Below are 20,387 nucleotides of genomic sequence, written 5' to 3'. Positions count from 1 at the left end.
ATTATGGAAGAGTTCAGTGTTATGGTTTTGGTTAGGTTTAGGTTGTGGGTTATGATTACATGTGGGTGAAGGTGATGATGAGGTTCAGGGGTTTGGTTAAGGGGTCAGGATTAGGGTTAGGGTGAGGTTTAGGGTTCAGTATAGTGTGAGGATAGGTTTATGGTTAGAGTTTGGTTTCATATTCAGTGTGAGGTTTCGGTTTATGTTTAGGATTTGGTTTATGATTAGTTGTGGTGAAGGTGAGTATGAGGGTGAAGGGTTATGGTGAGGGGCCAGGTTAGGATTAGGGTTAGGTGTATGGGAGGATAGTGTTACAGTTTCAGTTAGGGTATGAGTTTAAAGTTGGGGTAAGTTCAAGATTGAGGTTTATGGTTAGGTGAGGTGTGGGTTTTCATGAGTGTGAGGATGAGGGGTTAGGGGTTTGAGTAGGGTTAAGGTTAGGGCTAAGTGTAGGTTTAGGTTTGGGATGAAGTGATAGTGTGGGTTAGAGTTAGGATTTGGGTTTAGGCTAAAGGTTAGTGTGATAGTTACATTAATGGTTATGGTTCTGTGTGAGTGAATGTGAGGGTGAGGGTTAGGAACTAGACTTATGGATAGGGTTAGGGCTAGTGTTAGCGATAGGTATAGGATGAGGATATGGTTATGGCGAGAATTAGGTTCATGGTTCAGTGTGAAGGTTTGGGTTAGGTTTAGGATCTGGATTACAGTTAGGTGTGGGTACAGATGATTATGAGCTTGAGGGACCAGTGTTAGAGTTACGGTTAGGTTTTGGGTTAGGTGTAAGGGGAGGATAGTTTTATGGATAGAGTTAGGTCTGAGTTTAATGTTACTGTAAGGGCGAGATTGAGATTGAGGATTATGGTGAGGTGTGGGTGATGATGAGGGTGATGGGGTGGGTTAAGAGTAGGTTTAAGGTTAGGTTAGGTGTAATGTCAGGTTAGGATGAAGTTGTGGTGTCAGTTAGAGTTAGAATTTGTGTTTAGGCTGAGGGATCATGTGAGAATGAGGTTAATGGTTATGGTTCCATGTGGATGAAGGTGAGGGGGAGGGTTAGGGGCTAGAGTTAGGGTTAGGGTTAGGATTATCTTTAGGTGAGGATATGGTTACAGCAAGAGGTTGAGGGGTCATTGTTGGGGTCTGGGTTAGGTTTAGGTTTTGGGTTATGCTTAGGTGTGGGTGAAGGTGATGATGAGGGTGTTTCCTTTGGTTGAGGGGTCAGGGTTAGGGTTAGGGTTAGGTTTAGTGTTCAGTGTAGGGTAAGGATAGGGTTACAGTTAGAGTTAGGGTTTGTTTTCAGTATGAGGTTTCGAGTTATGTTTTGGATTTGGGTTATGGTTAGGTGTAGGTGGCGGTGAGTATGAGGGTGAGGGCTTAGTGTGAGGGACCAGGGTTAGGGTTAGGATTAGGTCTTGGGTTAGGTGTATGGGGAATATAGGGTTATAGTTATAATTATCATCTGGGTTTAATGTGAGGGTTATGGTGAGGTTTTGGTGATGATAAGGTTGAGGTGAGGGGGTGGAGGTACAGGTAAGGTTAGGGTTAAGGTTAGGTGTTGGTTAGGTTTATGATGAAGTGATGGTGTGGGATAGAGTTTGGATTTGGGTTTAGGCTGAGGGTTAGTGTCATAGGTATGTTAACAGTATGATTCCATGTGTGTAAAGGTGAGGGTGAGGGTTTAGGGGCTAGACTTATGGATAGGGTTAGGGTTAGTGATTGTTGTAGGATGATTATATGGTTATAGCAAGAGTGGGTCTCCAGCAGGCTGACCACCATCAGTGACAGGCACAGGGCCAAATAGACACCTCAGGTGGGGTAAGACACTGGCTGAGTAAGCCAGGTCTAGAAGTGCCACCAGCCCTCTTTTCTGTTTCACACTGAGAGCCCTTTCTCAGGTGACTGCTTTCCCCATTTGCCTCAGCAAGTTTAGCATGTTCTCCTACCTACCCTGCCCCCCTTTTACATTTTCCAACTGTGAGCCTGTGGGCATACTGATGAAGGGGGTGCCAGTGGCCATGAGTAGTTTATCCAACATGAGGAGGAAGACACTATAGCCCAGCAGAAGGGTTATCTTGAATGGGGCACGGTTCTCGTTTTCCACTGGCAGGTAGAAGCTGAGGGGGTCAATGGCAACCAGAAAGCCACTGGGCACCAGAAGATTTGTAACATAGAGCTGGGGCCTGCGCCTGATGGCCACCTGGGGGTGAAGAGAAAGTGGAGAGCTGGTGATGTGAGGACTGAAGGGAGCTCGAGGGATGGGTCCAGGTGTCCATGCCCCAACATGGCCTCTTTCTGGAACTGGCTGTAGAGCAGCTTTCATATGAAAAGGATATCATAAAGGATACAGATGAACAGCCAGGTGAAAAGGTAGGCTAGATGAGGTCTGGAGGGTCCAGAGTGCAGGAGCTTCTCTGTCCCCATGGAGTTGGGGTATGCCACCCATCTGGCACATAGATGTATTCACCAACCTGGAAGCTCTCTGAACTCTATAGTTAACAGATTCTCTTAGAGTGGCTTCATCATGTAGGCCTGATCCATTATTAACTCAATCTCCTGCCCCTCTCCACTACCCCAGTCACATGTAACTATTAAAATTTAAATTACCTAAAATAAAAAATTCAGTTCCCCAGTCACAATAGCCACATGTCAAGTGCTCAATAGCCACCTGTGACTAGTTGGCTACAGTATTAGTGTGAATAATTATGTAATGAATACTATGTAGCAAAGAGCTGAATTCTTTACCTAGCAACACAGTTAAATCTCAAGAGCATAATGTTGGATGATAAAAACAAGTTGAAGTATATATATATATATATATATATACACACTATGATATTGTATATTGTATAACATATGTATGTGTATTCTAAAGTATACATGTTTAAACAATACATTGTGTAAAATATATGCATATGTGGAAAAACTACAACAGAAAGCAAGAGAATAATAAACACAAAATCCTCGACAATTATTACATACTTGGGGGGAAGGTTAGATGGGTATGCTTGGGAAGCCCTCAAGGAAGACTTCAAAGGCATTTCTAGTTGTAGGAGGAGAAAGCAGAAGGACTTTACTTTTCACTTTACACCCCAAAGTAACTTTTATTTTTTCCCCATTGACACATTTTTAAAAACAGTTTCATTGAGTTACATTTCACCAAGAATGAATTGTTTAAGGACTATACTTTGACAAATTTCAATATATGTATACACCTGCGAAACCATCATCACAATGAAGATAATGAGCTTACCCATTATCCTCCAAAATTTTCCTTGTGCCATTATAATCCCTTCCCCTGCCTTTCCCCCACCTCACTGTGACCCAGGTGACCACGGACCTGTTCTTACACATTACTTTTATGTCTCCTGGAATTTTATCATCCTTTCTTCTTTTTTATATATTTATTTAAAGCCATGCATTTCCTTTGAAATATTTATAACACACACATTTTGATATGTACTAGTTTCAAATAAAAGGATTTTAAAAACTCAGCTATCATTTATTTTTTATCTGAGTTGTGTAGAAATATATCTTTTAGTGTAAAAACATGAAAGAGGGTAGTTTTTTGGTTATTTGTTTCTAGTTTAATTGTGAGTAAAGAGGAAGCACAGAAAAGTTGTTGAATATGAACTTTAAAGCCAGAATCCCTCATTGTGACTCATAGGCTCACCATTTACGAGCTGTATGATCTTTGTCTTAAATTAAGTTACTTAACCTCTTTGCCTCCATTTCTTCACCTATAAAAAGCATGATAATATTAGCTCCTATCTCATAGTGTTGCTATAAAATTAAATGAGGTGATAATAAAATTCTTAGAACAGTGCTGGTACATATTCAGCACTATATAAGTGGTTGTAAATAATAATGATAATAATAATAAATTCAGAGAACATAGTCTGATTGCTACTAAACTTGAGGACTTGCTTTATATCCCAGTTAATTTTTGTAAATATTCCATATGTGCTTGCAAAGAATGTGTATTCTCCAACTGTTGAGGGTAGACTTCTGTATATTCTCATGAAATCTAATTTAACTGTGTGGTTGAAGTCTATTGCCTTGTCACTAATGTGTTAGCACACACTGAGATGTGTTGAAATCACCCATTAAAATGGTGACTCTAACACTTTCTCTTCATAATTTTTTCAATTTTTGCTTTATTTTGAGGCTACTTTATTAGATGTATTTAAGTTTATAATGCTTATATCCTCCAAATGATTAAACATTTTTATCATGATACAGAGATTCTCTTTATCCTGTTTTTGTCTTAATGACTATTTTGTCTGATATTGATAGAACCATTACAGATTGCATTTTTAACACTGAGGTATAATTGACATATAACATATTAGTTTCAGATGTACATGATGACTCACTGTTTGTACACATTGAGTAATGATCCCCACAGTTAGTCTAGCCCACATTGTCACCATACATAGTCACAAAATTTTTTTTCTTGTGAGGAAACATTGCATTCCAGCTTGCTTTTGATTACTATTTGCCTCACACATCTTTTCCTATTACCTTTAGCTTTTTTGTGTCTTTTTATTTCAGGTGTGTCTTTTTAAAATCCAATTTTACAAATACTAACTGAAATGTTGAGTTTCATCTGTTTACATTTATTTTGATTACTAATATATTTGGATTTATTTCTGCCCTCTTTTTTCACACTTTGTCTCCTTTGTGCCTCCTTTCTTCCCTTTTTTGGTTTCATTTAGGATTTTCTTTCCTTATCTCATGTTCCCTTCCTTACTGATCAGGATATCATGTACTCTGTTTTAGTGGCTATCCTCAGAATTTTACAATGCATGCTGTGGTAGACTGTGACCCAGATGAGCAAGCCGTCCAGATGGCCAGGGCCTGTTCTCTTGCTACATTGTCTTCCCTCTCAACATGCACCGGTTGCCTCATGGGAAGTTCCCTATGATAAGTTGACCAAGAAAGAACAGTCTGGGTGTAGTTTACACATGGTTCTGTACAATACACTGACACTCCCCTAAAGGATAAAGCTATAGAATACCAGCCTCACTCTAGGATGGCTCTGAAGGAGAGAAGTGAAGGAAAAACCTCTTGGGGGCAGAACTTCCAATGCCTGGAAGGCGATATGGCTGGAGGTACAAAGTTATATAATTATAATTCACATGCAGTGCATAGTGGTTTAACTGGATGTTCAGGGAACATGGAAAAAAACACAACTGGAAATTGGTGACAAGGTCTAGTAGACCTCTTCAAATAGGCATAGAATGTGAAGATATTTTTGTCCTGAGCAACCTCAGCAGAAGAGGATTTTAATGATCAAGTTGATAAGATGACTTGTCCTGTGAATGGATGTCAGTCTTCTCCGAGCTGCTGCTGCCCTTGCTCAATGGGATCATAAAGCAGAGTGTCCATGGTGAGAGAAATTGAGGCTTTGTATGAGCCACATAAAGTGAATGCTGACACACAAGGTCTATCTCATTACAGAAACTGCTGAGAGTCCAATCTACTAAGAGCAGAAACAAACATTGAGCCTCCAATATGGCATCATTTCCCAGACAGTATCAGCTAGCTACTCAGTGGCAGTTTTATTACACAGGATCAGTTTCATTGCAGAAGGGGCAGAGCATTTTCTCACAAGAATAGAGACTCATTATGAATATGATTTATCTTCTCTGCCCTCAGTGCTTCCACTAAAACTATTTTCTGTGTGCTTATGGAATGACTTATTCCATCATGAATTCACAAAGCCTTGCCCTTAACCAAAGAGCACAGTTTATAGCAAATGAAGTATGGCATTAGGTTCATGCTCATATGATGCCCTGGTCTTATCATATACCCCATTAATCTGAAGCAGCAAGCCTGATAGAACAACAGAATGGTCTTTTTCAGACTTAGTCATGATGGCAGCTTGGTGACAACATCTTGTGGGGGTGGGTGTTATTCCAAGATACAATGTATGCTCTAAGTTAGTGATCAATACGTGGTGCCATTGACCCTATAGGCAGGATTCAAGGGGCTGCGAATCAAGGGAGGGAACTGGGAAAGCTTCCTTTCCCTATTATCCCTAGTAAGCCACTAACAAATGTTTGCTTTCCATTCCTCCAACCTTCAGCTCTGCTGTTCTAGAATTCTTAGTTCCCAATAGAGAAATCTTCTTCCACCAGGGAATAGAGCTGTGGTTCTATTAAACTGGAAATTGAGACTGGCACTTGACCTTGTCTTTACTTTTCTGAATTTTCATATGAATTGGTGTGAATTTCTTTTTATTTATTCTGATTGTTATCTTAATGGACTGAACTGTCTCTTCAAAATTTAAATGTTCAAGTGCTAACCTCCACATTCAAGCGCTAACTTAGAATGTGACTATATTTGGAGATAGGGCCTTAAAGAGGTAATTAAGTTAAAATGGGGTATTTAGGAGGGACCCTAACCCAATACAACTGGTGTCTTTATAACAGAAGAGCAGAGCCACACGATGACCATGTGAGCACACAGTGAGAAGATGGCCATCTGTGAGCCAAGGAGAGAGGACTCAGAAGAAACCAAACCTGCTGGCACCTTGATCTTGGACTTCTAAGAGCCTCTAGAATTGTGAGAAATAAATTTCTGTGTTTAAGTCACCCAGTCTGTGATATTCTGCTATTGTAATACTAACAAAGTAATACAGTATCCAAAGTACTTGCAGTATGTGTGTATTCATGTATTTAACAGTTCTAGAAAATTCTCATCCAGTATCTCTCCAATATTTCCTCTTCCTCATTCTTTCTTTTCTTTAGGCAACTACCATCAGACTCATATTCAGTCTTCTAATTCATACCTCTTAATCTCTTAATATATTTTCCATCTCTTTGTTACTTTCTGTGTAGCTTTTACAGTCTTGTCTTCTAGGCTACCAATCCCCTTTTATCTGTATCTATTTACTTTAACCCATCTGCTGACATTTTTTAAAAATTCCAATAATCATAGTTTTAATTTTCAGAAATTACATTTGCCTCTTTTAATACACCTGGTTATTTTTGTAGTCCCTTCTTTAATCTACAAAATCTTTGCCTACCACAATGTTGCAGTAAGTTTTGCTATATTTTCCCCCAGAAGTTTAATAGTTTTGACTTTCATATTTATGCCTAGGGTAAATTTTGAATAAATTTGTGCATATATATAAGGGTATATACTCATATATATATATATATATATAAGTACAGGTATATATGTATTCCACATATATATCTAGATACATAGCATCATTTGTTAAGACTGTTCTTTCTCCATTGGATTATCTTGGCCCCATGTCAAAAATCAATTGACTATAAATGCATTGGTCTGTTTCTGGATCCTCTATTCTGTTTCATTGATCTATGTTTATCCTTATATTGTCTCACTTATTGTACCTTTATGGTAAGACTTAAAATCATGTATTATAATTCCCCCACATTTGTTCTTCTTTTAAAAAACTATCATTCATTTAAAATTCTGTATATATTTAGAATCAGCTTATCAATTTCTACAAAAGCACAGAAACAAACAAAACTCCTTGTTCTTTCTTGTGAATTAAACAATGCTTTTTAAAAACTAAAAACATACAAATTTAGTGGAGAGACCAAGATGGTGACATAGGTGTCTCCTATACTTCCTTCCTCCCAGATGCACACACAGCAATTTCCTCTGAGAGAAATCCAGAAACCAACTGAGTAATGCCTACACATCAGGAAAATAGGAAAATATCCCTGTCACCTTAAGATTCACCCCTGGCATTCCAGCATATAATCAAGAGAGCACCTTAATTCCCAGATTCTCCCTGAACAACGAAAGGTGTGGAGCACATGTCTAGCTTTCCAACTTTTCAGACTCCCACCTGAGGGTCGGGCCTGCAAAACCTCCAACTCTGAGAGCAGCAGGGCTTCAGATTTTTTAGCAGAGACTTTGCAGACCAGAAGAGACTAGGATGATACATTCAAAGTGCTGAAAGAAAAAAAACACCGCAAACCAAGAATACTCTTCCTAGAAAAGTTGTCCTTCAGAACTGAAGAAGACATAAAGAATTTTCCAAACAAAAGCCAAAGGAATTCATCACTTCAATAATTTGTAAAACTAAATGAATCCAGAAGTCAGGCTAGTAATTACCTTTGGAAAGAGTGAAAGAATGAATGGAAGGGTCCCCAAGAGAGTTTTCCTAGGAGTTGGTCTGTTTCTCCACCTGGACAGTGGTTATTCAAGTGTGGTCAATTTTAATAATTAATTGCATGGTGCACATATGATTTATTACACTTTCCTATATGCACATTATATTGCAATAAAGACTTTGATTCAAAAAATTAAGTGAAGGAACAAAATCTTTTTCATCACATAGGGTTTGGTGTGCCAGCTGTGTTGCACTCAATATGTTAAAAGCCTGAGTTAGTGATTCAAGATGTTGCTAAGAATTACTGAATATTGAAGTAAGAAACTACTTTGGATGAGTAAATATCTTGGATTGGCTCAAGTAATCATGAAAGACATAATCCAAGTGTAAGACAGAGAAGAGTGAAAAGAAAGTAGTTTGTGAACCTAAGATCCCTGAAACTAGGTATCTAAGCAAATATTTCCTCAGCAAGTATGAGGAACTAGGCAAGAGATGTGGCTTAATTTTTTCCAGAAGTAGGAACTAGACAAGCAGATAGAACTATTGCTCCTTTGGTGTCTAGTGAAGATTCAGTCAGAAAGGGGGGAGGCGGCAGATACCTAGGGTGCAAGGGAGACCTGGGCATGGAAAATGTTGGCTTTGGGTAACGTGGCTGAATTACTGAATTACCCTGAAGGGAAGAATCTTGAGGAATGACTCATTTCCTAATTGCATTTATCTTCTGTCTGCTAAATTGTGTCTTTATAAATATTCATGCTTGCTTAGTAAGAAGCTCCAAATCTTTCTGTGGTTCTATGACACGGGTTACCATCTGTGTTATAGACCATCCTCATGATGTATTTAAAAAAATTCTGCTTACTGCTATGGAAAGCAGTATGGAGGATTCTCAAAAAGCTAAAAGTAGAAGTGCCATATAACCCAGTAATTCCACTTCTAGGAATTTACCCAAAGAAAATAAAATCTCTGGTTCAAAAAGATATATGTACCCTTATGTCTGTTGCCACATTTTTGTAACAGTCAAGATGTGGAAGCAACCAAAGTGTCTGCCAATAGATGAATGGATAAAGAAAATGTGGTACATGTAAACAATGGAATATTATTCAGCCATAAAAAAGAAATAAATCCTACCATTTGCGACAGCATGGGTGGACATAGAGGGTATTACACTAAGTGAAATAAGGTAGGTGGGGAAAGACAAACACCATATGATTTCACTTATTTGTGGAATCTAAAAACAAAGCAAAACAAAATGAACAAAACAGCAAAAGACTCAGACACTAAGAAGTGACCAGTGGTTTCCATGGGGAAGGGGTTGAAGTAGGTGGGTGAAATAGGTAAAGGGGATAAAGAGGCACAAAACCTAATCATAACATAAATTAATCACAGGAATGAAAGTACACCATAAAGAATATAGTCAATAGTTCTGTAACATATTTTTATGTTGACAGACAGTAACTACACTAGTTGGGGCGAGCATTTAATAATGTATATAACTGTCGAATCACTACATTGCATACTTGAAACCCATATATAATATGGTATATCATCCATACATCAATCAAAAAAATTTTGTATAGATTTCTATAACTATCCTATGTAGGTGGAATAATCAATATCAGTGGTATCAACTCTGAATTATTAAGTATGATGATATAGACTAATTGTCTTCAATGCCAGTTATGGATGGGAGGTTTTCAAAAGAGCTAGTATAAAGGAGAAACAATTCTGAAAGATGTTGGTAAACAGAAGGCATAAGATCAATATAAGAGGAGTAACAGGAAGGTGAGAGAAAATGATGTTCAAAGAGTAGCTGTACGAACTTGGTTTTCAGAAGCAGGTAAAAGAAGAGAGAGGATAAGTTTGAAATATTGTACTGTCTGTAGACATTCTAGATTTCCAGAAGGCAGAATGAATCAAAGACAAAACATACAGTAAGATTAATCAGACATATGGGGCACCAAAGAATAAGTAGGGAGAAATTCTCAAGATTGTTTAAAGAATAAGAAGATAAACACTGAGATGTGAGAAGTTGTGAGGATACCCCTGGATACTGCTAATGAAAGGAGAGAAGAAGAGAGTGGGCCATTTGTAAAGATGATAACCCAGCAAGATAGAAACATAATCAAACATTAGAGGAAAGAGGTATATACAGGGCCAGGGCTCTGGTTTTTAGAAGATTCATTCAGTTCCAATGTGTATACTTAACAAAAGTTTAATAAGAGGAAGTGGAGGAAATGGAAACAAAGTTACTATTGCTTTGCAAGCTTATAAGTAACGTCTCTAAGAACGCAGAAGCAATTCAGTTTAAATGGGAAAAGGACATTAGAAACCAGAAGCACCCACTCCCACGTTGTGAAATAACATTCCTGCCGACACGTCTAGGCTAGTACTAGCTTAAAGTGTTCTGCTTCATTGTCAAGTCATGTATTAGACCACAAGGTTCACCTCAACCCTAACATATGAACAGGACAAACAGAATGTTCTGTCACAAAGGTCATTGTAACTACAATAGTTTGGCACAGAAAGCCTGAAGTCACATATATACGAAATGGAAGAAAGTTGCAGAATGGCATCTAGAGAAATATAAAAGCAGAGATGGGGAAGGAAAAAGAAATGATGCAAAGGTGATCTGAAGAAATTTAAAATTACTCAAGGATGTGGTAAACACTCTTCATTAAGTTACTGGCAAAAGTCAAGGATAAGTTTCTGAGTGAGAAATATGTTCCAAGTAATGGAAAGAAGGAAACATAAGAGAATCTACAAGCAGAAATGCCTTTGCCAGCATGTAAGTAATGTCTCTAAGAACACAGAGATAATTCATTTGACACGTAAAAATGGGCTGCTAATTTTCCACATTAGATATGGAAAATAAAAAGAAATATAACAGGATGGGATAGAGGGATTATACTTAGAGGAAGTAAAATACTGATTCTTTGTTGGCTGGCACTCATTTGTCTATTTAATCCTTCAGCAAGTCTTTGTTAAGCACTCATGATGTGTCAGGCATGGTGCCTCCTGCTAATCTATGAAAATGGATGAGACATGACCATTAAGGATGTACCTGACCGTTAAGAAAGCACACTTTCTTAGGGGAGACAGAAATGTAAATAAATCTATGAAATAGAGTCACTTAATTGAGGTATAATTCAGAAATTTGTCTTTGGTGTTACTTCCTTTTTAATTTATGTCTCTCCTAGGTCCTTGCACCCAGCTAGCTGTTAGAATCCTCAGGTTGGTATCTGCCAATGATGGTGTAAAGGACAGTGAACCAGAGAACTCTTTTTTTAAGTAGGAATTTTTTAAATAGTAAAAATAATACATGTTCATTGAAAACAATTAAGAAAACAGAAAAGGGTATAAAAAAACAGCAATCACTCATAATCCCATTATCCAGGACAAAGTTTGCCTATGTTTTGGTGTCTAGCCATCCACACCTTTTTCTCTGTATTTCTATCAAGTGCTCTAGTTTTCTATTTCCTTCTCTCTTTCTTTCTTTTTTTTACAAAAAAAATGTGTATACATACTGTTTTGTTACTTGTATTCTCCCCTTTATATATCATAGACCTATTCCCATGGTATTAACATAGTTCTACATACTCGCTTTCAATGGCTGCCTACCCCATAGCATTCCATTGTGCAGCTGTATGGTGGTTTATTTAACCTGAGCCCCTTCGTTGAGCTCCTTGACTAGTTTTGTTGGCCCTCCTCCAAGCCTGTATATTTAGAAAGCCCTCTCTGTTTGATTTTGTGAAGTCAGAGAAACTTATCAGAATTAAAATAAAACAATATATTACTATTTCAAAAAGCAATTTCAGGAATATGAGAGATACAGGAAAATGAAATGGAAATGGTTGATGAAGGGTACATTTTGCAACTGTAAATATTTTATAGTAATTACAAATGAAACTAGACATTTTTCAATATCTTAAAATTCTGAACTTTTCTGAAAGACTTAAAATCAAATCAGATTACAGATTAAAATCAAATCAGTGCAGGGTGAAGTATTGAAGCTTCTGCCACAGGACTCTCCACCCCAGTGTTTGTGGCTTTCTAATAAATAGTGAGACTGCTGAGAGCCAGTGCTTCTCAGAAAGTTGTTTACTGGGATAATCAATCAAGTAGAGATTCCACTGACCCTGACCTCCATTGCTAAGGGAGTCAGAAGTTAGGTGTGGCTAAGGAACCCTGAAAGTGTGCAGGAATGACAACCATGACATATGAAAAGTCAGGGACTTATTTGGGCTGTACTGAGCCTGCTCAGTAGGCTGTGTTGGACTTCTGGGACTATAGGAGGGAACATGGTATCACTGGGGGTATGTGGCTGAGATTGGGAAAGAGGCCTGGGTCTGGCTGGCTCTAACACCAGGAGAAACTCCAAGCTGTGGTTTGCAGGGAGCGGTGGCTGTGGAGGTCTGCCTCGGTGTTTCAGAGGACAATGACCGTGATAATGGAGGTGGCCAGGAAGAGCAGGTAGAGGCAGAAGAGCAGGGTGTCCATCATGTGGCTGAACTGCACCCACAGGCCAACCAGATGCTGCTTCTTAGCCTTGTCTTCCTGCTGGGCCCTTCCTGACCCAGGGCATCCACTGAGCTCTGCCTCTCTGGGCCCTGGCACCTTGCCCACAACTTGAAGGGCTGCTTCACACCTATGGAGAGACAGAGTCTCAGCCATGGGCTGGGAAGGTCACCCGGGGAGAAGAGGGGACAGGAAGGAGGAGGTGTTGGAAGAGAAAGTGTGGGCGGTGCAGACTCCCTTACAAGGCAGGTGGGTGGGGTGAGGCTCAGGCCCTTACTTCCCTTCTGGGGCCCAAGGGGGCAGCATTTTCCTGGGCTGGTGCAGTGGAGAAGCAGGGAATGGAGCCACCAGGGCATGGGAGGGGGGCTGGGTGGTGGCCAGGTGCAGCAGGTAGGTGATGAAGATGGTCTCCAGCAGGCTGACACCATCAGCGACAGGCACTGGGCGAAGTAGACACCTGGAGAGAAGGTGGGCCTGTGTGAGGGCCAGAGGCACCCCCTGGGACTTGTTTCTGTTGTTCCCAGAGGGCTCTTTGCCAGGACCCTGTTCTCTCTGACCTGGTTCCACTGGTCCCTCTCCCCACCCCACCCCCAACCTTGCTTTTATTCTCAGGACTGAGGGAAAGTCAATACTGATGAGGGGTGTGCCAGTGGCTGGGAGTAAGTCATTCACTGTGAGCAGGAAGACTATTGTAGCCCAGCAGAAGTGTCGTCTTGAATGGGGCCCGGTTCTTGCTTTCTGCTGGCAGGTAGAAGCTGAGGGTGTCAATGGCAACCAGAAAACTACTGGGCACCAGAAGGTTTATGATGTAGAGGCTGGGCGTGCACCTGATGGCCACCTGGAGGGAGGAGAGGGCGTGGAGAATGTGGAAAATAAACTGATGGCAGAGGGTTCAAATTGTGTAGTTTATTATCTGATTTTTGCTGATGTGCTGTTGGGCTGGCTGTGGGATGATCCTGTTAGGTAACTCATTGTGGATAAAGTGAAGGTTCCTGTGGCCAGGATTCTCACCTGGCCCTGGTTGGGTAGCTCACTACACATGTGTGGGAAATACATCGCTATTGACTCTATACAAAGAGCCCTGCCCAATGTCCTGGGTGACGTGGTGGCACGGCTGCAAGGCTGCAGGAGAGCAGAGGCTGGAGTGGTGGCCACACCGAGGACAGAGACTGGGATGGCTGTGCAGGCAGAGAGGCCCAGAGCCAGAGACTGGCTTGCTGCATGCAGACTTGCTCTGAGTGAACGGGATTCTAGTGTGGAAAAAAGTTGGGTATAACCCTTTGAACCCAAGAATGTTCTACTGTCCTTTCTTTGGTCACACTGAATCCATAGTGAACTTGCCTGGGCCTGAAATCCAGTGGCAAGACACTCATACATCTAACTGCCTCTACAGAAGTACCCCCAATTTGTTCTCTAATTTTCATTTGTGTCCAACCTGCTGGGAAAGCAATGATTATCGACTTTCAGGGGCAAATAGAGCCCTTTGGGCCCTAGCACAGGGTCTGCCCCATTCTGAACAGACATGCTGGTAACAGCCCAGCTTCTCCTCTCTGCAGGGGGCAGGGGAATGTGGGGAGTGGGGAGGCCCTGGGTATTCTCCTTCGGGGCAGTTAGGGTAGAGGGTGGAGCAGAGAACAGGAGCTTTGGCCCCTGGAGCTTCTTTTTCCACCTCAAAGTGCTTTAGATCAAAAGGAAAATCACAGAAACTGGGATCAGAAGTCAAACAGGGACCGCTGGTCTTACGTAGAACAGATCTGGTCATGTAGGATGCTGCCCACCAACATCTTCAGGGTGGTGTCTTGCCAGTGGGTTTCAGTCCCGGGCAAGTTCTCTATGGATTCAGTGAGACCGAGGAATGACAATGAAACGTTCTTGGGGTGAAAGGGTTTATTACCTGACTTGTTCTCCTGGTGATAGGTTGAGCACTAGAATTATATCTGTATCCAACAGTCTGCAGGTCTGTAATCCTCCTCCATCTCTGCCTTTGCCAAGAGCACGGGGCAGAGCTCTTTATGTAGTGACTCAGTCAATAATAGCTTATTGCCCACGGGTGTGGAAGCAGTAGCCTAGCAGCTGGCCAGTTACATCATCAAGTAGCTTAGGTTCAGGTGAGGTTCCTGGCCATAGGAACCACAGCTTTCCCCACAGTGGCCTTGCTGATGCCCAGGAGCTCCCACTTTCCCTGGGTCTGAGCTGTGAGACATGTCTGTTGTCTCCCAGACAGATGTCCTCTGTCTAGGGTGAAGAGGGGAATGCCCAGGAGCATGCTGTCCTCTGCAAGGGAGTCTGGGTCAGCTCAGTCTGGAAGCGCTCCCAAGTCTCTTGCCCCCCAGATCAGACTCCTCCCCCACAGAGCTTCTTCAATGAATTTTCTTCTCTGTCCTTTTAAAGCAGAGCATCCAGGTTTTCTCAGAAGTGGGTTACAGGACCAGCAATTTATAATGTGCGCTGCAGCATTGATTTTTTTGTTGTTGAAAACAAGAGTGAGTTTAAGTTGTTATGGGAATATTGGATGTGACTCAAACGAGAGTCAAGAACTTTTCATTCCTATTTTCCATCTAGATTCCCCAGTTGTATGATGTTGTTTTACTGTAATCACATTTGAATGGCTTGACGATTTTGTAATTACATTCTTGCCCATTATAATGATTAACTTACCCAAATATACCACATGACACCTGGTGCCATTCAGTTACATTGCTCTGCTGGTTTGGTGTGCTTAGTTACTAAAGTTAAAAGGTTTAAGCTAAAAATTATGGAGGCGCAGCTGCTCAGTGTCAGGTTGGTCTCATGTGTCACAAGCACAACCCATGTTCTAAAGCAACAGTCTTTTAAAAAATTTTAGCTTTCTTGGGGAATTAAAGCAGTAGTTCTTAACCTGCCCACACATTAGCATCACTTGAAGACAAAAGTAACAGTAACTGGGCTTCACCTGGAACATTAAATTGGAATTTCTGGGGGTGATGCATCATTATTGGAATTTTTAGAAAGCTTTAATGGGTAGCCAGAGTTGAGAAATACTGATCTAAAACCTCCCCTAATAATACCTACACCACTTAAATATCTTCCCCTGAATCTTAAATAGCTACCAAAGCTGTCTTGCTCACTTGTGCAGAAGGAACTGAAGGTGAAGGTGCAGTTGGTCGAAAGGGAAGCAGAAGATGTCCAGGTTACAGATGCTGGTCATCCGCCTGGGCCTATGGTAGTTGATTTGATCTTCACTGCTGACATGAGCCCAAGGTAGGAGGTGCCTCCATCCACGCTGCTTGTAAGAGGGGATGTGGGGAATCCAGGTGCCCTTAGAAAGGCCATTTTCCTTCCTTCCCAGGTCATTCCCTACTGTGCTCTCCTGTGGGTTCTTTCTCTACTGTCACTCTGTCTTATCTGTTTACCTTTCATAGTGTTTTGTGTCAATTAGCTGAGACAGTGTCCCTGTGCTGACCTTAGGCAGTTCTTTGCAGATGGGCTTCGTGCTGGCTTTGCCTAGCCCAGACATGCACGATTCCATAATGCTGTCTGGGAGCCACAGGTTCTCAGCTGATACAGTGAGTTTACTGATGCTTATACACTCGCCTGAATGCCAGATGATGGAAGGATTGTCCCACATCTGCAGCCAGGACAGTGGGGAACAGGCAGGGAATGGTGGAGCTTGTCCAGGCAGCCTCCCCTGCCCTCCCTTCTTCTTTAAATACTGGTCCTCTTACTCCCACTTGTGTCTCTAATAGCCACAGCCTATCTTCCCTTCTTTACCTAGCAAGGTGTCACTGGCACAGTACCCCTTAGTGACGTTATTTTCCAGGCAGACCTTAACATCACCTAAAACCAATGGACCCAGGAACACACGGATATTCGGGCCTCCAACCACTTGGGCATATTCTTGGGTCGCCATTTCTACCTTCCTAAGCTGCCAAGAGAGATTTGTGTCCCAAGGCTGGTCCAGTTCTAGATGAAATTATTCAACCCCAGAGAGGTTTGTACATTGGGTGGAAGTTTGAACCAGAAACCCTTTAAGTCACTCCTCAAATCTGAACTTATAAATGGAAGTGGGAAGGGAATAGATGACTCTGCCTCACCAAATTCATCCACAGGAATGATGTCAGAAGCTGGAGCTGTGCACCCTGATGAAGAAATTATCACCCAGGATTGTTAGTACAAAAAGACTTGGCCATGGGTTAGGCATAGTTCTAGATGCTGGATTGTCTTTTTCTTACCTGTCTCCCCTTGTATCTAGGAACAATTCAGGTTTTAATTGACATATACACCACTTTTTATTCTGGAACATTCCAAAAGGACAGGACTCAAGCACTAATCCTTCTTGAAAAAATATTACTACAGCATTCTTTATGTCTCCCCATCCCATAGGAAAATCCTTTAATTGGTACAAAATCCCCTTAAGAGTTCCTATTGTTCACCACCAGACCATGTTGAGCTGACAGGGCAGAGGATTCTTGTTCCCTATTAGAAGCTGTGGAAAGTAGGGACTAGGTCTCAGCATGTCCAGGATGGCAGACAGGGTGAAGGAGATGCTGACATGGGTGGGGCTGCTGTAGTTGATGGCTGGACAGAAGGCTTTCTGTCAAACAGTGCTTGGAAGACAGCAGGGGCCATGGCACAACCAAAGCTGGAGCAATTGGTGGTGAATGTGTTGCCTCTTTCTGTACGGAGCAGGAACCCTGGAGGGCCTTTACTGATGGGGCTGGGGCCTGTCTGCAGAGGGAGAAAACAGGGGACATCCAGGGAGGAGCAGGTGAGCCCTCCTTCCAGGGTCAGGACTCCCCAACACCAAAGCCTTCCTGCCAGTGCTGGAGAGGATGGGCTGGTCTGACAGGCACATGGTGGAAGCTGATGTGGGGAGCTGAGTTAAGGCTGTATTCTCATTCCCTGTGTTTCATCCTCATGCAAAACCTGCCCAAATCTGTGTGCAAACTCGGCCTTGGTGCAACGGCAGCCACTCAAGGCATCATTTGGTGTATAGCATACCCATCAGAGGCCTCTTGGGTCCCCCTCATGCCACTGCTCTGCACTGCCTTAAAACTTGTAGTCCAGGTCACTCAGAAATCTGCTCTAATGGATTTCCCTTCCTTGTGCTCAGGAACTTCTGTTTTCTGAAGGCAAGAACTGACTTGTCAGGAAGATTAGAGAAGTAAAAACAGCACTAATAGACATGGGAAACATGTAGCAGGTATGCTGAATGGGTGCTATGCATTTATTTTGCCCTTCTCCGATTCAGTGTCCGCAGATATCTTGGGACTTATTTCCAGCACTGGGATCCTTGGGTGACATCACCGAGCACATACCATACCTTACTATGTGCCAGTCACAGAGGGAGGCCTCTGTGAGTGTTGTCTCTTGGCCATGGCCAGGGAGTCATCTGGGTGGTACCTAAGAAGAGTCTTTGCCCCGATTCCAGCTTTGTGTGACCTTTTTCTCTGCCTGCTCCTCTACATCTCCATCTCTTACCATAGTATTTAAGTTATGTACCCATACTAAGGAACAAATATTCCCTCATGGTAGCAAAGTATCCATTCCTTTGTACCTAATTGATTCCCACCCTCTCTGGGTGTTTTCCTTCCTTCTTCAGGGTGTGTTTAAATCAGTGGCTACTCTTCTTACAGATATCGTATCAAGGGAGAAAGAGACAGGGGGAGTGGGATGAGGGGCACTGGAAGTGAATGAAGAGGTAGAACTGGAGAAGCTGTGCAGTGGGACAGCCTAGCAGGTCCCTATGCAGGCAGGAATAGAGAAGAGCTATGTGCTCATCAGGGGAATCTTTCTGTCATCAAAGGAAATCAAGACACAAGCATTCTGGCAGAAATATTCAACATGTCACCTCCCAATGTTCTCCAGGTGCCAGAGGAAAGTTCCTGGATGTCCTTCAGAACCAGGCTCCAGCCTTCCCTGTTCTTGCCCCACCTTACCTTGAACCAGAAGGCTGACAGTGAGGCAGAGGAGGAATCCTCCCCTAGCAGCCCGACCCCCTTCCATCCTCCTCTCTGGACTCTTCTCTGGGGACTCACCCCAGCGCCCAAATCCTTGAGCTTAAAGGAGCTCAGACCACATCTTGGTTCCTGGTTTTGAATACTGCTCAAGACAGGTGGCCACTCCCTGGTGAGAGGTTGTGGCCAGAGAGGTCACGACAGGGTGTCTTGCTTTGCCCTGTCCAGGTAAGCTTTCTGGGCTCCAGGCAGGGGTGGGGTTCGGCCAAGACTAGGGGAGAAGCAACCTGTTTGGCAGCTTGGTGCTAAGATCAATACCCAAATAGCTTGCCTTAATGAGAGTGTGGGCTGGGGAAATAAGAATTTTATTCTTCTATGCCAGGGAATCTGCAGATTTGGAAAGGTGACAATATTTAGTGATTTGGCTGTATATTCATTAGGGATAATTGCAAGTATCAAGTTATAAAGCCTGATTCATACCTTTATCATCTATTGGCTATATTTTTCTAACTAGATTTCCTCCTTCAAATTTCTCTGTCTCTCCACTTCATTTCTCCCCCAAAACCAAGTTCTCCATATATTTTGTACTCTATGTATTGATTAACATGATAATAGAAGTCATAAACTTAAGATGGGAGAACTGTTTTTAACATCTTTGTGTTGTCAATAGTGTTATACACTATCATAAACTAGTAATCTTAGCTAATATCAATATTAATGGCATGTGTCACTATTATGTCTTATGTCACATCTCTATAAAATACACAATTGGACCCAATGAGTGAATTGCAGCATTGTTATATTCAGTATCTTAGTTACATTTCCAGAAAGACTTGGGCATTTTTTTCTTGCAGAAAGGGTAAAGGGCCAGACCTAGAATACAAAAGGAACTTTGTTCAGAAAGGAAGCTCATGACAGCCCTAAATAGAAAGTGTTAAAGAAGGCAGGAATGACTGAGGGACCTAAAGCAGACAAGTACAGGAGAGAGCACCCTGTATCTTATGCTTGAGGTTCAAAATATCTGCATCCTTCAGTGCCACTAGCTCTCAAAGTCATTTCTTCCCTTCCTTGGATTTTTGGCCAAATGACTGGGGCATCGTGCCAGTACTACCAAAGCATCCACATGGACACCCATGGAACATGGGCCTCCAGGACTGGCTGAGAGTAAGGGACTTTCAAGGCATGTTTGAGTTCCACAAGTGGGCTTGGCTACCAGACCTTTTATCCAGGAAAAGAGGGTTAACTTCAAGTCCTGCTGAAAGGTGGCTGAAGACACTTGAGGTATATCTTACTTTTTTTTTATCAGATAAATCATTTATGGATATATCCTGTTATAAAACTTTTATCTCAGGTTCTTACATATGAAATCACACATTATTTTTGTGAACATTTTCTATATAAACTAATATTTTGTAGTGGTGATAATAATAAATTTCCCAGGCATTTTTTATTACTTTCAAATCTTTTCAAAAGCATAAAATATATGATATGTAGAAAAGTAGTCTTTTTAAATTTCAGGGAAATCTATATTTCCATTGTTTTTTTTTTTTGAGAGGGCATCTCTCTCTCATATTTATTGATCAAATGGTTGTTAACAACAATAAAATTCTGTATAGGGGACTCAATGCACAATCATTAATCCACCCCAAGCCTAATTCTCATCAGTCTCCGATCTTCTGAAGCATAACAAACAAGTTCTTACATGGCGAACAAATTCTTACATAGTGAATAAGTTCTTACATGGTGAACAGTGCAAGGGCAGTCATCACAGAAACTTTTGGTTTTGATCATGCATTATGAACTATAAACAATCAGGTCAAATATGAATATTCGTTTGATTTTAT

At 41.6% G+C, this 20,387-nt stretch overlaps 1 pseudogene; it reads right to left on the bottom strand.

The window, feature by feature from the left end:
• Positions 1-12,448: 12,448 nt before the first annotated feature.
• Positions 12,449-18,592, bottom strand: LOC118907101 (5-hydroxytryptamine receptor 3C-like; annotated as a pseudogene).
• Between the last annotated feature and the right edge of the window lie 1,795 nt (positions 18,593-20,387).

The sequence above is a fragment of the Manis pentadactyla genome, chromosome 1, assembly GCF_030020395.1.
Source record: "Manis pentadactyla isolate mManPen7 chromosome 1, mManPen7.hap1, whole genome shotgun sequence".
Lineage (NCBI taxonomy): Eukaryota > Metazoa > Chordata > Mammalia > Pholidota > Manidae > Manis > Manis pentadactyla.
This window is presented reverse-complemented; position numbering and strand designations above follow the sequence as displayed.